Source organism: Arachis ipaensis, chromosome B5 (genome assembly GCF_059453495.1).
Source record: "Arachis ipaensis isolate K30076 ecotype BB chromosome B5, ASM5945349v1, whole genome shotgun sequence".
NCBI lineage: Eukaryota > Viridiplantae > Streptophyta > Magnoliopsida > Fabales > Fabaceae > Arachis > Arachis ipaensis.
Window position 1 is genome coordinate 83,146,249 of NC_142440.1, and position 20,844 is coordinate 83,167,092.

General features: G+C 39.3%; 1 protein-coding gene and 1 non-coding gene across 2 annotated transcripts in view; one reads left to right on the forward strand and one right to left on the reverse strand.

The window, feature by feature from the left end:
• LOC148564791 (uncharacterized) overlaps positions 1–20,844 on the forward strand; it is a 56,255-nt gene that overhangs the window by 9,842 nt on the left and 25,569 nt on the right. The gene's annotated exons all lie outside the window — the stretch shown is intronic.
• Positions 11,634–11,741, reverse strand: LOC148564792 (small nucleolar RNA R71). Its single transcript, XR_015884792.1, has one exon. It is a non-coding gene; the product is annotated as a small nucleolar RNA R71 (small nucleolar RNA).

Sequence of the window (20,844 nt, forward strand, 5' to 3'; positions counted from 1 at the left end):
CTTAAAGTGCAAGAAAGGTAAATTGCTGAATCTAAATTGCTGAGAAATGTAAATTGCTTGAAGAGTAATAGGATTTGGGTGCTGGGACTTGGAATTGAACAAGAAATTGCAAATTAAAGTAAATCAGAAAGCTTTGAGATGCAAGACTTCAGATCTGGATCTTAGTAGCAAGAACAGAAATGTAAAATTGCTTGAAGAAACAAAGTAACAAGAAAGCTTAAATCAATTGTGAAATTCTAAAAGAGAAATTGAAGATCAAAGAAGAGTAATGAGAGTAGCAATCAGATCTAGATCTCAATTACTCCCTTGATCAAACAGAAAAGAAATTGTAGAAGAAAATAAAGATGAAAATAGCAGAGAAGATTAAAATCTAATCCTTATATCAATTGAGAAGAAAAGCAAGAGATGATTCTCAGAATTTGAATCAATGGAGCTCTTCAATCTCAATTCACGATCCAAAACAGAAAAGTAGAAGTTGCAGATGAAAGAAATTGAAAATAGAAAACTAAACTCAGATCCAATCCTTAGAACAATTGAGAAGAGAGGTAAAAGATGATTCTCAAACTTAGAATCAATGAAGCTCTTCAATCTCAATTCAAATTCCAAGAACAGAAATTAAAAGTTGCAGAAGAAGTGAAAATGCAGAAAGAAAAACTTAGATCCAAATTCCCAAATCCCAAATTCAAAACAATTGAAAATTAAAAGTCCAAACTAAAAGATGAACTAAAGGTAAAACTAAAAATGAGGAAAAGGTTCTTTACAAATCAAACTTAATCCTATTTATACACTTTCTATTTTAGTCTTCAAAGCTTGGAGTGGGCTTTTCAAAGTTGGCCTTGAATGAGAAACTGATTTGAAGAAGGATGGGTCCAGTTTGGTTTTGGTTCAAGTTGGTTTGGTGTGTGGGAACCTTCCAGGGGAGCGCTTCGTTTGGTTTTGTGAGCGTAGCATTCACTCTTGGCCTTGTAAATTTGGCGTGCCTCCCTAGCCCATAGCGTTCACTTTGTGAGCGCTCCGCTCACTCTTTGAGTGCTACATGATGCTTGCTTGGTTGTGTGCCTTGGTTCCTTGGATTAGAGGCACGAGAAAGTGAAGAAAAGAGAGCGATGCACTTGAGTTTTTGAGCGCTACTCCTTGTGTTTTGCTTTGTGCATGCTTGGCTTTCCTTGGTTCCAAGCTTGAAAAAGTGAGCAAGAGGGAGCTCTATGCTCAAATTTTTTAGTGCTACCCCCCTTGCCTCGATGCATGCACAGCTCCCTTGGTGCCGCCCCCGCTCTTCGAGCCTTGGTGAGTGCATATTTGGTTGGCTTTTGGGCCTTAAAGATGCCTATCACTTGTGCTTCAATTTCATGCCAAATATAAATTGCTATATATCGTTGGAAACCTCTGAATGTCAGCTTTCTAACGCAACTGAAAGTACATCAATTGGACATATGTAGCTCATGTTATGGCCCTTCGAAGAAGGCATGGTCGCGCTGTTCGGAAGGCCGAAAACGCTCAATTTAGTGAGCGCTACGTTCATTTTAGTCAACGTTGGTGGTTTGGAGGCCAAAGTTTAACGCCAGATTCTAAGGCCCAAACTTGATGTTCACCCCATACTATTATATATCGTTGGAAAGCTCTGGATGTATACTTTCCAATGCATTTAAGAGCGCATCATTTCAAGCTCTACAGCTCAAGTTATCTTCCTTGGAAGGTGAAGTGGTCAGCTGGCCTGCTGTAGGTTGATACTATGTTCATCTTTGCACTTTCGGAGTAAATTTTCTCCCTCAGATTTAGTGTTCACCATGCAGTGCCATATATTCTTGGAAAGCTCTAGATGTTTAATTTCCAATGCCACTAGAATCAACTCATTTGGACTTTTGTAGCTCGAGTTGTTCTTGTTGGAGTGTAAAGAGGTCACGGTTGCAAATCCTCTTTGTTCCTTCTCCTTCATTTTTTCACCTACCATCAACCAAACAAATACATCAAAGCCTTGGCATAATCATCAACTCTTGCATCATTCATACTATCAACTAGATCTTGCAAGAAATCTAACAAAAATGCATAAAATTACTAATGTTTGATTGAATCTAGACAAGCATGAAATTCTCACTCAAACACTTATTGTGCAAGAAAGTGCATAAATCCTAATGAAATAAATGAAAAATACTTGTAAAGCTAGCATAAGATGACTTGTCATCACAACCCATATTTGAACCGGCTTTATATTTTTATCGGTGCTTATAAGGGTTTGGAAGGCCAAAAGAATGGTTAAAATACATAAAAATAGACTTTTATAAAAATCTGTGAAGCTCGCGTATGCATGCAGGTAGCTCGCGTACATATGTAATGAAAATTGGGGATGTCGCGTACGTGAGTGGTGATGGCAGCAACGTTTGCTATCGTCCCATACCACCTTCCGCGTGCGCGAGGCTTCGATTTCGGCACTCTTGCGTACGCATGCCTCCTTCCGCGTATGCGAGGCCACTAGATAGAGCCCAGTGCCAGCGTCGCGTGGCGCCCTCACGTACGCAAGATTTGGAGAAAGGGCAAAAAGCTGTTAAGTGAAAAATCATTTTTCACTCCAATGTTCAAAGCTTCATAATTTTTTTTACAAAATTCTTTTTTCACAAGCCAAATTCATTTTCATCTATCAAACTGACCATAAACCAACCAAATTCCCCAATTTACACTCAACCAAGTTCAAACCAATCTCATCTACACAATCCAATCCAATTTCATCACATTCCACTTCTAAATTCCTAAATTCTTATTATTCAACAATCCTTCCATTTATTCACACAATCAATATTCAATATCCATTCAATCACATATGACATCACACAATACACACATCACTTACCTTCCTTACCTCTTTCCGGCCTCCGACCCAAGTTCACAGCCTCTGGCCCAATTCATCGATTCGACACATATGTATATACATAATTCAACACATATTATCATCATCAATTCCTCAAATTTGTCAACACCCAAATATGCAAAATTACAAAATACATACCCAAATCATTATCCTCTACAGCATGTCATCTGTACACATTAATTCCAACCAAACATACAATTCAAACTTAATCCTAGGGACATTTAATCTAGGAATTCTCATCACACCACACGGTACTTAAATGAAACTTAAACCATACCTCTTGTAATCACAATAATTTGGCCTTTCCTTGCAAATTCTCCAACAACCACTAGCTCCAAGCTTCACCAAGAGTTCCACAAGCAAGATTCAAGTTCCAAAAGTGTACCCAATACTCTAATACACATATTACATACATACATCAACTTAGGGCTCACAAAATCTCATAAATTACAAGGGTAAGAGGGTTCCTTATCTTAAACCACGAAATTAGTTGATGGAACTCACCAATGGCTCATACTAGCGCACCCTGAAACAACCAAAGCCAGAAAATTACTCAAAACCCACAATCAAACTCGAATTCAAATAGGAAAACGAAAACTGAGTAGAGGTCATTGAGAAACTCATCATAATACCTAGATATAATTAAAGAGGAGGAGTAGAGCAATGCGTGGCCGCAAACGGCTCGTCAATTGGAGCTCCGTAGAGAAAGTTATGATGATTTGAAGTATTAGGGAGCTAGGGTTCCTCTCTTCTCATCTCTCTCTCTTTTCATTTCAACAACAATCACAATAAATAAGGGTTATGGTAGCTGAATGGCTTTAAGTTAGGATTTATATATGTTGGGCTTGGGCCTAACTTGGGCCCAGTTCACATATATGGCCCGTTTGGCCCATTTTTGGGCTAAAACCTTTAAGATTAGTGTTTTAATGTGCGTTTAATTATTTTTACCTTCCTGTTCATACCATGGGTCGGCCTATCCGACCCGGACTGATTGAAGATAAAGTGACCGACCTCTTCAGGTCAGGACCCCCGACCTCTTCTTTAAAAAGAGTTCTGCCAAATCGACATAAGAAGCTCAAGCAGGCCCAAATGAAGGGACACAACCCAAATCTAAAGGCACCTAAGGCCTAGGAAGATAAAGGCGGTCCCCCTTGGAGATAAGATGACTTCACTTAAAAATAAGATAACTAACTCATCTTATCTAGAGAGGTCACTCCACACTACTATAAATACACTGGAGCACACAGGTATAACTCATTCTCTGATACTACAAAAAACCTGCTTAAAGCCCATGCTAACTTAAGCATCGGAGTCTCTTGCAGGTACCACCCCCATCCGGCAATCCAGGATCAGCAGCACCACCAAGTACAATAAGTCGGACACATCAGTTCCAGCCACCACCGCAAATCTCGATCGAGATCGACCTACAGTTTCAGGTAACCCTCGGAATATTGGCACCGTTGCTGGGGAACCTGGAAGTCATCCCAGCATCATGGCAGACAACCTTGACAACGATCATAACTCTGGTCTGGAAGAAAGAACACCGCATAATAACGCAGACATCACACCAAAGGATACACCTCAACCGAACAGAGGCAAGCATTCTCCAAATACAGAAATTTTAGATGTCCTCCGAGAATAGCAGGATCACCTCAAACAGCTCAAAAAAGAGACCGAGCATCAACGAGAAGCTGAGAGGAACCTACAGAGAGAAACTAGGCGACGACGAGAGCTAGAGGACAAGCTCCTAAAGCTCGAAACAGATCTCAAAAACAAAACTGCTCACTGCAACCATGAAGATAACTTCCACAAGGATCAAGATCCCTTCACCAAAGAGATCATGAAAGCTAAAGTTCCAAAGGATTTTAATGCTCCCGACATGACGTCATATGATGGTACCTCAGATCCCAGCCATCATCTCAACAATTTTAGAAGCAGGATATATCTCACTAATGCCTCGGACGCCGTTCGATGCAAAGCCTTCCCGACCACCCTGACAAAGACAGCAATTAAGTGGTTCGACAGTTTGCCTCCAAGATCCATCACAAATTTTGACGACTTAGCCAAAAAATTCCTTGCCAGATTTTCCATCCAGAAGGACAAAGCCAAACACGCCCCATGCCTGTTAGGGATCAAGCAAGGAGATCGGGAAAGCCTTCGCAACTACATGGAAAGCTTCAATAAAGCATGTCTGGAGATACAAAGTCTGCCAACGGAAGCAGCCATCATGGGTCTCATCAATGGCCTGTGAGAAGGACCTTTTAGTCACTCCATATCAAAAAAGCATCCAACATCACTGAACGAAGTACAAGAAAGGGCAGAAAAGTTCATTAACATGGAGGAGAACTCTCAATTAGGAGAAACCTCAAAATCCGAATTCTCGTACCCACTTGGGGACAAGGATAAAAAATCCAAGAAAAAAGGAGATCAACTCAATGAGAAGCCTAGAAAATACCACAACTACACCCCCCTTTGGGTGTCTCTTGTAGATGTTTACCGAGAAATATGCAACACTGAGAAGATCCCACCACCCCGTCCAATCAAAAGCAAAAAAGGAGGGGGAAATCGAACAGAGTACTGTGAGTACCACCGAATTTACAGACATCCCACTAATGAATGCTTCGACCTGAAGAATGTCATAGAGAAATTGGCAAGAGAAGGTCGACTAGATCAGACGGACTGAATGACCACCTCACACTCCTGAGAGACATGTCCATATGATAAATGGAGGATTTGCAAGAGGAGGGATCTATAAATCATCTCGCAAAAGACACCTTAAAGAAGTATATCTTTTAGGGGAAGGAGAGAGGTCATCCGACCTCCCCACTATTACTTTCACCCAAGAAGATGCAACAGGCATCATCCCGGGACATGATGATCCCATGGTCATCACCATTATATTAGCTAACGCTAACCTCCACAGAACATTAATCGACCAGGGAAGTTCCACGAACATCTTATTCAAAACCGCCTTCGACAAACTCGGCCTATAAGAAAAAGAGCTCATAGCATATCCAAATAGCTTGTTCGGACTAGCTGGTGCACGAAATTGTGATCATCAACAATGGCACCAAAGACTTGGAGCTCTCAAACGTGAATCACACTTTGTCACAATTCCGCACAACTCACCAGCAAGTGCACTGGTCGTCCAAGTAATACCTTACGTGAGTAAGGGTCGATCCCACGGAGACTGTCGGCTTGAAGCAAGCTATGGTCATCTTGTAAATCTCAGTCAGGCAGATTCAAATGGTTATGGAGGATTGATAATTAAAATATGAATAAAACATAAAATAAAGATAGAGATACTTATGTAATTCATTGGTAGGAATTTCAGATAAGCGTATGAAGATGCTTTGTTCCTTCTGAACCTCTGCTTTCCTATTTCCTTCTTCCAACCATTCATACTCCCTTCCATGGCAAGCTTTATGTTGGGCATCACCGTTGTCAATGGCTACTTCCCGTCCTCTCAGTGAAAATGTTCCAAATGCACTGTCACCACACGACTAATCATCTGTCGATTCTCGATCATGTTGGAATAGGATCCATTGATCCTTTTGCGTCCATCACACGCCCAACAATCGCGAGTTTGAAGCTCCTCACAGTCATCCCTTCCCAGATCCTACTCGGAATACCGCAGACAAGGCTTAGACTTTCTGGATCTCAAGAATGACCGCCAATAATTATAGCCTATATCACGAAGGTTCTAATCTTAGATTAGAAACCCAAGAGATACGCATTCAAGTCATTGCTAGTAGAACAGAGGTGGTTGTCAGGCACATGTTCATAGGTGAGAATGATGATGAGTGTCACGGATCATCACATTCATCAAGTTGAAGAACGAATGAATATCTTAGAGAAGAAGTAGGCGTGAATTGAATAGAAGAACAATAGTAATTGTATTAATTCATGAAGAACAGCAGAGCTCCACACCTTAATCTATGGTGTGTAGAAACTCCACCGTTGAAAATACATAAGAACAAGGTCTAGGCGTGGCCGAATGGCCAGCCTCCCAAAGAGGGTTCAATCATAAAAACATGATTCAAAGATGAAAATACAATAGTAAAAGGTCCTATTTATAGAGAACTAGTAGCCTAGGGTTTACAAAAATAAGTAATTAATGCAGAAATCTTCTTTCGGGCCCACTTGGTGTGTTCTTGGACTGAGCATTGATGTTTCTATGTGTAGAGACTTTTCTTGGAGTTAAACGCTAGCTTTTGTGCCAGTTTGGGCGTTTAACTCCAGCTTTTGTGCCAGTTCTGGCGTTTTGACGCCAGAATTCTTAAGCTGACTTAGAACGCCTGTTTGGGCCATCAAATCTCGGGTAAAGTATGGACTATTATATATTGCTGGAAAGCCCCGGATGTCTACTTTCCAACGCAATTAAGAGTGCGCCAATTGGGCTTCTGTAGCTCGAGAAAATCCACTTCGAGTGCAGGGAGGTCAGAATCCAACAGCATCTGCAGTCCTTTTTCAGCCTCTGAATCAGATTTTTGTTCAGGTCCCTCAATTTCAGGCAAAAAATACCTGAAATCACAGAAAAACACACAAACTCATAGTAAGTCCAGAAATGTGATTTTTATTTAAAAACTAATAAAAACATAATAAAAACTAACTAAAATATACTAAAAACATACTAAAAACAATGCCAAAAAGCGTATAAATTATCCACTCATCACAACACCAAACTTAAATTGTTGCTTGTCCCCAAGCAACTAAATATCAAATAGGATAAAAAGAAGAGAATATACAATGAATTCCAAAAATATCTATGAAGATCAGTCTTAATTAGATGAGCGGGGCTTTTAGCTTTTTGCTTCTGAACAGTTTTGGCATCTCAATTTATCCCTTGAAGTTCAGAATGATTGGCCTCTATAGGAACTCAGAATTCAGAGAGTGTTATTGATTCTCCTAGTTAAGTATGTTGATTCTTGAACACAGCTACTTTATGAGTCTTGGTCGTGACCCAAAGCATTTTATTTTCCAGTATTACCACCGGATACATAAATGCCACAGACACATAATTGGGTGAACCTTTTCAGATTGTGACTCAGCTTTGCTAGAGTCCCCAATTAGAGGTGTCCAGAGCTCTTGATGAGCGGATAATTTATACGCTTTTTGGCATTGTTTTTAGTATGTTTTTAGTATATTTTAGTTAGTTTTTATTATGTTTTTATTAGTTTTTAAATAAAAATCACTCTTCTGGACTTTACTATGAGTTTGTGTGTTTTTCTGTGATTTCAGGTATTTTCTGGCTGAAAATGAGGGACCTGAGCAAAAATCTGATTCAGAGGCTAAAAAAGGACTGCAGATGCTGTTGGATTCTGACCTCCCTGCATTCAAAGTGGATTTTCTGGAGCTACAGAAACCCAATTGGCGCGTTCTCAATTGCGTTAGAAAGTAGACATCCTGGGCTTTCCAGCAATATATAATAATTTATACTTTCTCCGAGATTTGATGGCCCAAATAGGCGTTCCAAGTCAGCTCAAGAATTCTGGCGTTTAATGCTAGAACTGGCACAAAAGCTGGAGTTAAACGCCCAAACTGGCACAAAAGCTGGCGTTTAACTCCAAGAAAAGTCTCTACACATGGGAGCTTCAATGCTCAGCCCAAGAACACACCAAGTGGGCCCAGAAGAAGATTTCTGCATTAATTACCTATTTTTGTAACCCTAGGCTACTAGTTTTCTATAAATAGGATATTTTGCTATTGTATTTTCATACTTTTCATACACTTGATCACGTTTTGGGAGGCTGGCCTCACGGCCATGCCTGAACCTTGTTCTTATGTATTTTCAAGGGTGGAGTTTCTACACACCATAGATTAAGGTGTGGAGTTTCTATTCAATTCACGCCTACTTCTTCTCTAAGATATTCATTCGTTCTTCAACTTGATGAATGTGATGATCCGTGACAGTCATCATCATTCTCAACTATGAACATGTGCCTGAAAACCACCTCTGTTCTACTAGCAATGGCTTGAATGCGTATCTCTTGGGTTTCTAATCCAAGATTGGAACCTTCGTGGTATAGGCTAGAACTATTGGCGGTCATTCTTGAGATCTGGAAAGTCTAAACCATGTCTGTGGTATTCCGGGTAGGATCTGGGAAGGGATGACTGTGACAAGCTTCAAACTCACGATTGTTGGGCGTGTGACAGACGCAAAAGGATCAATGGATCCTATTCCAACATGATCGAGAACCGACAAATGATTAGCCGTGCGGTGACAGCGCATTTGGAACATTTTCACTGAGAGGACGGGAAGTAGCCATTGACAATGGTGATGCCCAACATAAAGTTTGCCATGGAAAGAAGTATGAATGATTGGATGAAGGCAATAGGAAAGCAGAGGTTCAGAAGGAACAAAGCATCTCCATACGCTTATCTGAAATTCCTACCAATGAATTACATAAGTATCTCTATCTTATTTTGTGTTTTATTCATATTTTAATTATCAATTCTTCATAACCATTTGAATCCGCCTGACTGAGATTTACAAGGTGACCATAGCTTGCTTCAAGCCGACAGTCTCCGTGGGATCGACCCTTACTCACGTAAGGTTTATTACTTGGACAACCCAGTGCACTTGCTGGTTAGTTGTGCGGAGTTGTGACAAAAAGTTGAGATTACAATTGTGCGTACCAAGTTGTTGGCGCCATTGATGATCACAATTTCGTGCACCAAGTGTTTGGCGCCGTTGCCGGGGATTGTTCGAGTTTGGGCAACTGACGGTTCATCTTGTTGCTCAGATTAGGTAATTTTTTTTAAGCTTTTTATTTCGTATTTTCGAAAAAAAAATTTTCTTCTTTTTCGTTTTTCCCAAAATAATTTTTGAAAAAACCAAAAAAATTAACAAAATCATAAAGACCAAAAATTTTTATGTTTCTTGTTTGAGTCTAGTGTCAATTTTTAAGTTTGGTGTCAATTTCATTCTTTTATTTTTCTTAAAAATTTTCGAAAAATTCATGCATGGTGTTCTTCATGATCTTCAAGTTGTTCTTGATGATTTTTCTTATTTGATTTTTGCATTTTTATGTTTTGTGTCTTTTCTTGTTTTTCATATGCATTTTAGAATCATTAGTGTCTAAATATTGAAAAATTCTAAGTTTGGTGTCTTGCATGTTTTTCTTTTCTTAAAAAATTTTCAAAAATAAGTTCTTGATGTTCATCTTGATCTTCAAAGTGTTCTTGGTGTTCATCTTAACATTCAAAGTGTTCTTGCATGCATTTTTTGTTTTGATTCATAATTTTTATGTCTTGTGTCATTTTTGTGTTTTTCTCTCTCATCATTAAAAATTCAAAAATAAAAAATATCTTTCCCTTATTTCACTCATAAATTACGAATATTTGAGTTGACTTCTTCAAAAATTTTTCAAAATTTAGTTGTTTCTTATGAGTCAAGTCAAATTTTCAATTTAAAAATCCTATCTTTTGAAATCTTTTTCAAAATCAAATCTTTTTCAATTTCCTTTTTTCGAATTCTTGCTTAAAATTTTTCAAAATCTTTTTCATTTTTCCTTTAATACTTTTCGAAAATTTTAAAAATTGATTTTCAAAATCTTTTCCTTATTTTGCTTCATAATTTTCGAAATTACTACTAGCATTTAATGTTTTGATAAAAAAAATTTTTCAAGTTGTTACTTGCCTATTAAGAAAGGTTCAATTTTTAAATTTTAAAATCATATCCTTTAGTTTCTTATTAGTCAAGTAATCAACTTTAATTTTCAAAATCAGATCTTTTTAATTTCTTCTTCAATCATATCTTTTGAATCATATCTTTTTTCAAATAAATTGCAATCATATCTTCTCAATCATATCTTTTTCAAAATAATTTTCACTTATATCTTTTTGATTGCTAATTTCAAAATCTTTTTCAAAAATCAAATCTTTTTAATTTCCTTTTCAAATCTTTTTCAAAATAATTTCAATCATGTCAATCAAATCTTTTTCAAAACCACCTAACTAATTTTCTCTCTCTAATTTTCGAAAATTCCTTCCCCCTTTTTCAAAATTCTTTTTAATTAACTAATTGTTTTAAATTTTAATTTAATTTTATTTTTCTTTTTAATTTTTGAATTCTAATTAATATTTAAAATAAAAACAAAAATATTTTTATTTTATTTTAATTAATTTTCGAATTTTTTCTCTTCTCCTTCTTCTATTCTTCTCTTCTTCTACTCACATGAAGGAATCTCTATACTGTGACATAGAGCAGTCCATACTTTCTTGTTCTATTCTCTTTCATATGAGTAGGAACAAGGACAAAGGCATTCTTGTTGAAGTTGATCCTTAAGGACTCTTAAGAGAAAACTAAGAGAAGCTAAAGCACAATACTCTAAAGAGGACCTAACTGAAATTTTCAAAACAGAGAAAACAACTATGGTCGAACCCAACAACAATAATGCAAGGAAGATGCTTGGTGATTTCACTACACCAACATCCAATTTCTATGGAAGAAGCATCTCAATTCTTGCCATTGGAGCAAACAACTTTGAGCTTAAGCCTCAATTAGTTTCTCTAATGCAACAAAATTGCAAGTTTCATGGATTCCATTGGAAGATCCCCATCTGTTCTTATCTGAATTATTGCAAATCTGTGACACTATCAAGACCAATGAAGTTGATCCCGAGGTCTACAGGCTTATGCTTTTCCCTTTTTCTATGAGAGACAGAGCTAGAACATGGTTGGATTCACAACCTAAGGAAAGCCTGAACTCTTGGGAAAAGCTGGTCAGTGCTTTCTGGCCAAATTCTTTCCACCTCAAAAGATGAGCAAGCTTAGAGTGGAAATCCAAACCTTCATACAGAAGGAAGGTGAGTCCCTCTATGAAGCTTGGAAAAGATATAAGCAATTGATCAAAAGGTGTCCTACTGACATGCTTCCAGAATGGAGCATCATATGTATATTCTATGATGGTCTGTCTGAGTTGTCAAAAATGTCATTGGACCATTCTGCAGGAGGATCTCTTCATCTGAAAACCCCTACAGAAGCTTAAGAACTCATTGAAATGGTTGCAAATAACCAGTACACCTTTGAGAGGAATCCTGTGAACAATGGGATGCCTCAGAAGAAGGGAGTTCTTGAAATTGATACTCTGAATGCCATATTGGCTCAGAACAAAATATTGACTCAGCAAGTCAATATGATTTCTCAGAGTCTGAATGGATTGCAAGCTGCATCCAACAGTACTAAAGAAGCATCTTCTGAAGAAGAAGCTTATGATCCTGAGAATCCTGCAATGGCAGAGGTGAATTACATGGGAGAACCCTATGGAAACACCTATGATCCCTCATGGAAGGACCAACAGAAGCCTCAACAAGGCTTAAACAATAATGATGGAAGAAATAGGTTTAGCAATAGCAAGCCTTTTCCATCATCTTCTCAGTAATAGACAGAGAATTGTAAGCAGAGCCACTCTGACTTAGCAACTATAGTCTCTGATCCAATTAAAACCACTCAAAGTTTAAGGACTGAAACAAGGTCCTCCATTAGAAATTTGGAGGCACAAGTGGGTCAGCTAAGTAAGAAAATTACTGAACTCCTTCCTAGTACTCTCCCAAGCAATACAGAAGAGAATCCAAAAAGAGAGTGCAAAGCCATAACCACAACCCACACGGCCGATCCTGGAGAGGAGGAAGAGGCAGTGATCTCCACTGAGGAAGACCTCAATGGACGTCCACTGGCCTCCATGAAGTTCCCTGATGAGGAACCATGGGAATCTGAGGCTCACACAGAGACCATAGAGATTTCATTGAATTTACTTCTGCCATTCATGAGCTCTAATGAGTATTCTTCCTCTGAAGATGATGAAGATGTTACTGAAGAGCAAGTTGCTAAGTACCTTGGAGAAATCATGAAGCTAAACACCAAGGTATTTGGTAATGAGACTAGGGAGAATGAACCACTATTGCTCATCAAAGAACTGCATGACTTGACTAGGCAAAAATTACCTCTGAAGAGACAATACCCTGGAAAATTCTCAATCCCTTGTACCATAGGCACCATGACCTTTGAGAAGGCTCTGTGTGACCTGCGGTCAAGTATAAACCTTATGCCTCTCTCTGTAATGGAGAAGCTAGGGATCATTGAGGTACAAGCTACTAGAATCTCACTAGAGATGGCAGACAATTCAAAGAAACAGGCTTATGGACTTGTATAGGATGTCTTTGTAAAGGTTGAAGGCCACTACATCCCTGCTGACTTCATAATCCTAGAGACTGGGAAGTGTATGGATGAATCCATCATCCTTGGCAGACCCTTCCTAGCCACAGCAAAAGCTGTGATTGATGTTGACAGAGAATAATTGATCATTCAAGTGAATGAAGACTCCCTTGTGTTTAAAGCTCAAGGATATCCCTCTGTAACCATGGAGAGGAAGCATGAAGAGCTTCTCTCAATACAGAGTCAAATAGAGCCCCCATAGTCAAACTCTAAGTTTGGTGTTGGGAGGCCACAACCAAACTTTAAGTTTGGTGTTGAACCCCCACATTCAAACTCTAAGTTTGGTGTTGGGAGGTTCCAACATTTCTCTGAACATCTGTGAGGCTCCATGAGAGCCCACTATCAAGCTATTGACATTAAAGAAGCGCTTGTTGGGAGGCAACCCAATCTTTAATTATCTATGTTAAATTTCTATTTTCTTTTGTTATTTTATGTTTTCTGTAGGTTGATGATCATATGAAGTCACAAAAACAATTGAAAAAGCAAAAACAGAAGGAAAAACAGTATTAAAAATAGAACACCCTGGAGGATAAACTTACTGGCGTTTAAACGCCAGTAAGGGTAGCAGCATGGGCGTTAAACGGCCAGTTTGGCACCATTCTGGGCGTTTAACGCCAGAAATGGGCACCAGACTGGCGTTTAACGCCAGAAAAGGGCAAGAAGCTGGCGTTAAACGCCATAAATGGGTAGCAGCCTGGCGTTTAACGCCAGGATTGGCAGAAAGGGGCGTTTTTGCACGCCACTTGGTGCAGGGATGAGATATCATTGATACCTCAGGATCTGTGGACCCTACAGGATCCCCACCTACCCCACTTCTCTCTCTCTTCTTCACCCATTCACCAATTACCTCAATACCTCTTTCCCAAAAACCCTTCACCTATCAAATCCTACCCTCTTCTCCATAATCTCTTCACCAATCCACATCCATCCTTCATAAAACCCCACCTACCTCACCATTCAAATTCAAACCACTTTCCCTCCAAAACCCACCCATAATGGCCGAACCATACCCCCCCTCTCCACTCCTATATAAACCCATCTTCACTCCTTCATTTTCACACAACCTAAACACTACTTCTCCCCCTTGGCCGAAACACAAAGCCCACTCCATCTCCTCTATTTCTTCTTCTTTTACTCTCTTCTTTCTTCTTTTGCTCGAGGACGAGCAAACCTTCTAAGTTTGGTGTGGCAAAAGCTAAAGCTTTTTATTTTTCCATAACCATTTATGGCACCAAAGGCCGGAGAAATCTCTAGAAAGAGGAAATGGAAGGCAAAAGCTTCCACCTCCGAGTCATGAGATATGGAGAGATTCCTCTCAAGAGTGCATCAAGACCACTTCTATGAAGTTGTGGCCAAGAAGAAGGTGATCCCCGAGGTCCTTTTTAAGCTCAAAAAGGGCGAATATCCGGAGATCCAACATGAGATCCGAAGAAGAGGTTGAAAAGTTCTCACCAACCCCATTCAACAAGTCGGGATCTTAATGGTTCAAGAGTTCTATGCCAATGGATGGATCACCAAGAACCATGATCAAAGTGTGAACCCGGACCCTAAGAATTGGCTTACAATGGTTCGGGGGAAATACTTAGATTTTAGTCCGGAAACTGTAAGGATGGCATTCAACTTGCCCATGATGCAAAGAGATGCACACCCATACACTAGAAGGGTCAACTTTGATCAAAGGTTGGACCAAGTCCTCATGGACATCTGTGAAGAGGGCACCCAATGGAAGAGAGATTCAAGAGGGAAGCCGGTTCAACTAAGAAGGCATGACTTCAAGCCTATGGCTAGGGGATGGTTGGAGTTCATCCAACGTTCGATCATTCCCATTAGCAACCGGTCTGAAGTTACTATAGACCGGGCTATCATGATTCATAGCATCATGATTAGAAAGGAAGTGGAAGTTCATGAGGTTATATCCCAAGAACTCTACAAGGTGGCGGACAAGTCCTCTACTTTGGCAAGGTTAGCCTTCCCTCATCTCATTTGTCACTTTTGCAATTCAGTTGGAATTGACATAGAGGGAGACATTCTCATTGATGAGGACAAGCCCATCACTAAGAAAAGGATGGAGCAAACAAGAGATCCCACTCATGGACAAGAGCATGAGGAAGTTCCTCATCATGAAATCCTTGAGATGCCTCAAGGGATGCATTTTCCTCCACAAAACTATTGGGAGCAAATCAACACCTCCCTAGGAGAATTAAGTTCCAACCTGGGATAACTAACGGTGGAGTACCAAGTGCATTCCATCCTCCTCCGTGAAATTAGAGAAGATCAAAGAATCATGAGAGAGGAGCAACAAAGGCAAGGAAGAGACATTGAGGAGCTCAAGCACTCCATAAGATCTTCATGAGGAAAGACTAGCCGCCATCACTAAGGTGGACCCGTTCTTTAATTCCCTTGTTTTTTATTTTCTGTTTTCCAAATTTTTATGCTTTATGTTTATCTATGTTTGTGTCTTTATTACATGATCATTAGTGTTTAAGTGTCTATGCCTTAAAGCTAATAAAATGAATCCATCACCTTTCTTAAATGAAAAATGTTTTTAATTGGAAAAGAAAAAGAAGTGCATGAATTTCGAATTTTAAAACAGTTTAATTATTTTGATGTGGTGGCAATACTCTTGTTTTTTGAATGAATACTTGAACAGTGCATATTTTTGAATTTGATTGTTTATGAATGTTAAAATTGTTGGCTCTTGAAAGAATGATAGAAAAAGGAAAAATGTTATTTGATAATCTGAAAAATCATAAAATTGATTCTTGAAGCAAGAAAAAGCAGTGAAAAGCTTGCAAAAAAAAGAAGAAAAAAGGAAGCGAAAAAAAAATAATAATAAAAGAAAGGGAAAAAAAAAGAAAAGCAAGCAGAAAAATCCAATACCCTTTTAAACCAAAAGGCAAGGGTGATAAAAAGGATCCAAGGCTTTGAGCATCAGTGGATAGGAGGGCCCACAGGAATAAAATCCTGGCCTAAGCGGCTAAACCAAGCTGTCCCTAACCATGTGCTTGTGGCGTAAAGGTGTCAAGTGAAAACTTGAGACTGAGCGGTTAAAGTTGTGGTCCAAAGCAAAAAAAGTGTGCTTAAGAGCTCTGGACACCTCTAATTGGGGACTCTAGCAAAGCTGAGTCACAATCTGAAAAGGTTCACCCAGTTATGTGTCTGTGGCATTTATGTATCCGGTGGTAATACTGGAAAACAAAATGCTTAGGGTCACAGCCAAGACTCATAAGGTAGCTGTGTTCAAGAATCAACATACTTAACTAGGAGAATCAATAACACTAACTGGATTCTGAGTTCCTATAGAAGCCAATCATTCTGAACTTCAAAGGATAAAGTGAGATGCCAAAACTGTTCAGAAGCAAAAAGCTAATAGCCCCGCTCATCTAATTAATATTGATCTTCATAGATGTTTTTGGAATTCATGGTATATTCTCTTCTTTTTATCCTATTTGATTTTTAGTTGCTTGGGGACAAGCAACAATTTAAGTTTGGTGTTGTGATGAGCGGATAATTTATATGCTTTTTGGCATTGTTTTTAGTATGTTTTTAGTATATTTTAGTTAGTTTTTATTATGTTTTTATTAGTTTTTAAATAAAAATCACTCTTCTGGACTTTACTATGAGTTTGTGTGTTTTTCTGTGATTTCAGGTATTTTCTGGCTGAAATTGAGGGACCTGAGCAAAAATCTGATTTAGAGGCTGAAAAAGGACTGCAGATGCTGTTGGATTCTGACCTCCCTGCATTCAAAGTAAATTTTCTGGAGCTACAGAAGCCAAATTGGCGCGCTCTCAATTGTGTTGGAAAGTAGACATCCTGGGCTTTCCAGCAATATATAATAGTCTATACTTTTCCCGAGATTTGATGGCCCAAACAGGCGTTCGAAGTCAGCTTAAGAATTCTGGCGTTTAACGCCAGAACTGGCACAAAAGCTGGAGTTAAACGCCCAAACTGGCACAAAAGCTGGCGTTTAACTCCAAGAAAAGTCTCTACACATGGGAGTTTCAATGCTCAGCCCAAGCACATACCAAGTAGGCCCGGAAGAAGATTTCTGCATTAATTACCTATTTCTATAACCCTAGGCCACTAGTTTTCTATAAATAGGACCTTTTGCTATTGTATTTTCATACACTTGATCACGTTTTGGGAGGCTGGCCTCACGGCCATGCCTGAACCTTGTTCTTATGTATTTTCAACGGTGGAGTTTCTACACACCATAGATTAAGGTGTGGAGCTCTGCTGTTCTTCATGAATTAAAACAAGTACTACTGTTTTTCTATTCAATTCACGCCTACTTCTTCTCTAAGATATTCATTCGTTCTTCAACTTGATGAATGTGATGATCCGTGACACTCATCATCATTCTCACCTATGAACCTGTGCCTGACAACCACCTCTGTTCTACAAGCAATGGCTTGAATGCATATCTCTTGGGTTTCTAATCCAAGATTGGAACCTTCGTGGTATAGGCTAGAACTATTGGCGGTCATTCTTGAGATCCAGAAAGTCTAAACGTTGTTTGTGGTATTCCGAGTAGGATCTAGGAAGGGATGACTGTGACGAGCTTCAAACTCGCAATTGTTGGGCGTGTGACAGACACAAAAGGATCAATGGATCCTATTCCAACATGATCGAGAACCGACAGATGATTAGCCGTGCGGTGACAGCGTATTTGGAACATTTTCACTGAGAGGACGGGAAGTAGCCATTGACAACGGTGATGCCCAACATAAAGCTTGCCATGGAAAGAAGTATGAATGATTGGATGAAGGCAATAGGAAAGCAGAGGTTCAGAAGGAACAAAGCATCTCCATACGCTTATCTGAAATTCCTACCAATGAATTACATAAGTATCTCTATCTTATTTTGTGTTTTATTCATATTTTAATTATCAATTCTCCATATCCATTTGAATCCGCCTGACTGAGATTTACAAGGTGACCATAGCTTGGTTCAAGCCGACAGTCTCCGTGGGAACGACCCTTACTCACGTAAGGTTTATTACTTGGACGACCCAGTGCACTTGCTGGTTAGTTGTGCAGAGTTGTGACAAAGAATTGAGATTACAATTGTGCGTACCACGTTGTTGGTGCCATTGATGATCACAATTTCGTGCACCAGCACTTAAGCACACTCTTTTTGCTTTTGGACCACGACTTTAACCGCTCAGTCTCAAGTTTTCACTTGACACCTTCACGCCACAAGCACATGGTTAGGGACAGCTTGGTTTAGCCGCTTAGGCCAGGATTTTATTCATGTGGGCCCTCGTATCCACTGATGCTCAAAGCCTTGGATCCTTTTTATTATACCCTCTCCTTTTGGTTTTAAGGACTATTGGCTTTTTCTGCTTGTTTTTTCTTTCTTTTTTTCTTTTTTTTCTTTTTTTTCGCATATATTTATTTCTGCAAGTTTTTCACTGCTTTTTCTTGCTTCAAGAATCAATTTTATGATTTTTCAGATTATCAAATAACATTTCTCCTTTTTCATCATTCTTTCAAGAGCCAACAATTTTAACATTCATGAATCAACAATATCAAAAATATGCACTATTCAAGCATTCATTCAGAAAGACAAAAGTATTGCTACCACATCAGGATAATTAAACTGTTTTAAAATTTGAAATTCATGCACTTCTTTTCCTTTTCAATTAAAACACTCTTTATTTAATAAAGGTGATGGATTCATTTTCATAGCTTTAAGGCATAGACACTTAGACACTAATGATCATGTAATAAAAATACAAACATAAATAAACATGAAGCATAAAAATTTGAAAAACAGAAAATAAAGAACAAGGAAATTAAAGAACGGGTCCACCTTAGTGATGGCGGCTTGTTCTTCCTCTTGAAGATCTAATGGAGTGCTTGAGATCCTCAATATCTCTTCCTTGCCTTTGTTTCTCCTCTCTCATGACTCTTTGATCTTCTCTAATTTCATGGAGGAGGATGGAATGCTCTTGGTGCTCCACCCTTAGTTGTCCCATATTGGAACTTAATTCTCCTAGGGAGGTGTTGATTTGCTCCCAACAGTTTTGTGGAGGAAAATGCATCCCTTGAGGCATCTCAGGAATTTCATGATGAGGATTTTCCTCATGCTCTTGTTGAGGTCCATGAGTGGGCTTTCTTGTTTGCTCCATCCTTTTCTTAGTGATGGGCTTGTCCTCTTCAATGAGGAGTCTTGGCCACAACTTCATAGAAGTGGTCTTGATGCACCCTTGAGGTGAATCTCTCCATCTCCCATTACTCGGAGGTGGAAGCTTTTGCCTTCCCTTTCCTCTTTTTAGAGGTTTTTCTGGCCTTTGGTGCCATAAATGGTTATGAAAAAACAAAAAGCAATGCTTTTACCACACCAAACTTAGAAGATTTGCTCGTCCTCGAGCAAAAGAAGAAAGAAGAGAGTAGAAGAAGAAGAAATGGAGGAGATGGAGGTGGGTTGGTGTTTCGGCCAAGGGGGAGAAGTAGGGTATATTGTGTGTGAAAATGAAGGAGTGAAGATGGGTTTATATAGGGATGGAAAGAGGGTTAGGGTTCGGCCATATAGGGTGGGTTTGGGAGGGAAAGTGGTTTGAATTTGAATGGTGAGGTAGGTGGGGTTTTTGGGGAAGAGGTATTGAGGTGATTGGTGAATGGGTGAAGAAGAGAGAGAGAGAGGTGGGGTAGGTGGGGATCCTGTGGGGTCCACAGATCCTGAGGTGTCAAGGATTTTTCATCCCTGCACCAAGTGGCGTGCAAAATGCCATTTTCTGCCAATCCTAGCGTTAAACACCAGGTTGCTGCCCATTTCTGTCATTTAACGCCAGCTTCTTGCCCTTTTCTGGCGTTAAACACCAGCTCTGTACCCCCTTTCTGGCGTTAAACGCCCAAAATGGTGCCAGACTAGGCGATTAATGCCCATTCTGCTGCCCTTACTGGCGTTTAAACGCCAGTAGCTTTCTCCTCCAGAGTGTGCTATTTTTCATTCTGTTTTTCAGTTTGTTTTCGCCTTTTCAATTGTTTTTGTGACTTCACATGATCATCAACCTACAGAAAACATAAAATAACAATAGAAATTTAACATAGATAAGTAAAAATGGGTTGCCTCCTGATGAGCGGATAATTTATACGCTTTTTGACATTGTTTTTAGTATGTTTTTAGTAGGATCTAGTTACTTTTAGGGATGTTTTCATTAGTTTTTATGTTAAATTCACATTTCTGGACTTTACTATGAGTTTGTGTGTTTTTCTGTGATTTCAGGTATTTTCTGGCTGAAATTGAGGGACTTGAGCAAAAATCAGATTCAGAGGTTGAAAAAGGACTGCTGATGCTGTTGGATTCTGACCTCTCTACACTCAAAGTGGATTTTCTGGAGCTACAGAACTCGGAATGGCGCGCTTCCAATTGCGTTGGAAAGTAGACATCCAGGGCTTTCCAGCAATATATAATAGTCCATACTTTGGCCAAGAATAGACGACGTAAACTGGCGTTCAACGCCAGCCTTCTGCCCAAATCTGGCGTCCAGCGCCAGAAAAGGATCCAAAACCAGAGTTGAACGCCCAAACTGGCACAGAAACTGGCGTTCAACTCCACAAATGGCCTCTGCACGTGGAACACTTAAGCTCAGCCCAAACACACACCAAGTGGGCCCCGGAAGTGGATTTATACATCAAATACTTACTCATGTAAACCCTAGTAGCTAGTTTATTATAAATAGGACCTCTTACTATTGTATTAGGCATCTTTGGTCTCAGTTTTAATCCATTGTTCATCTTAGGAGACTATTGATCTC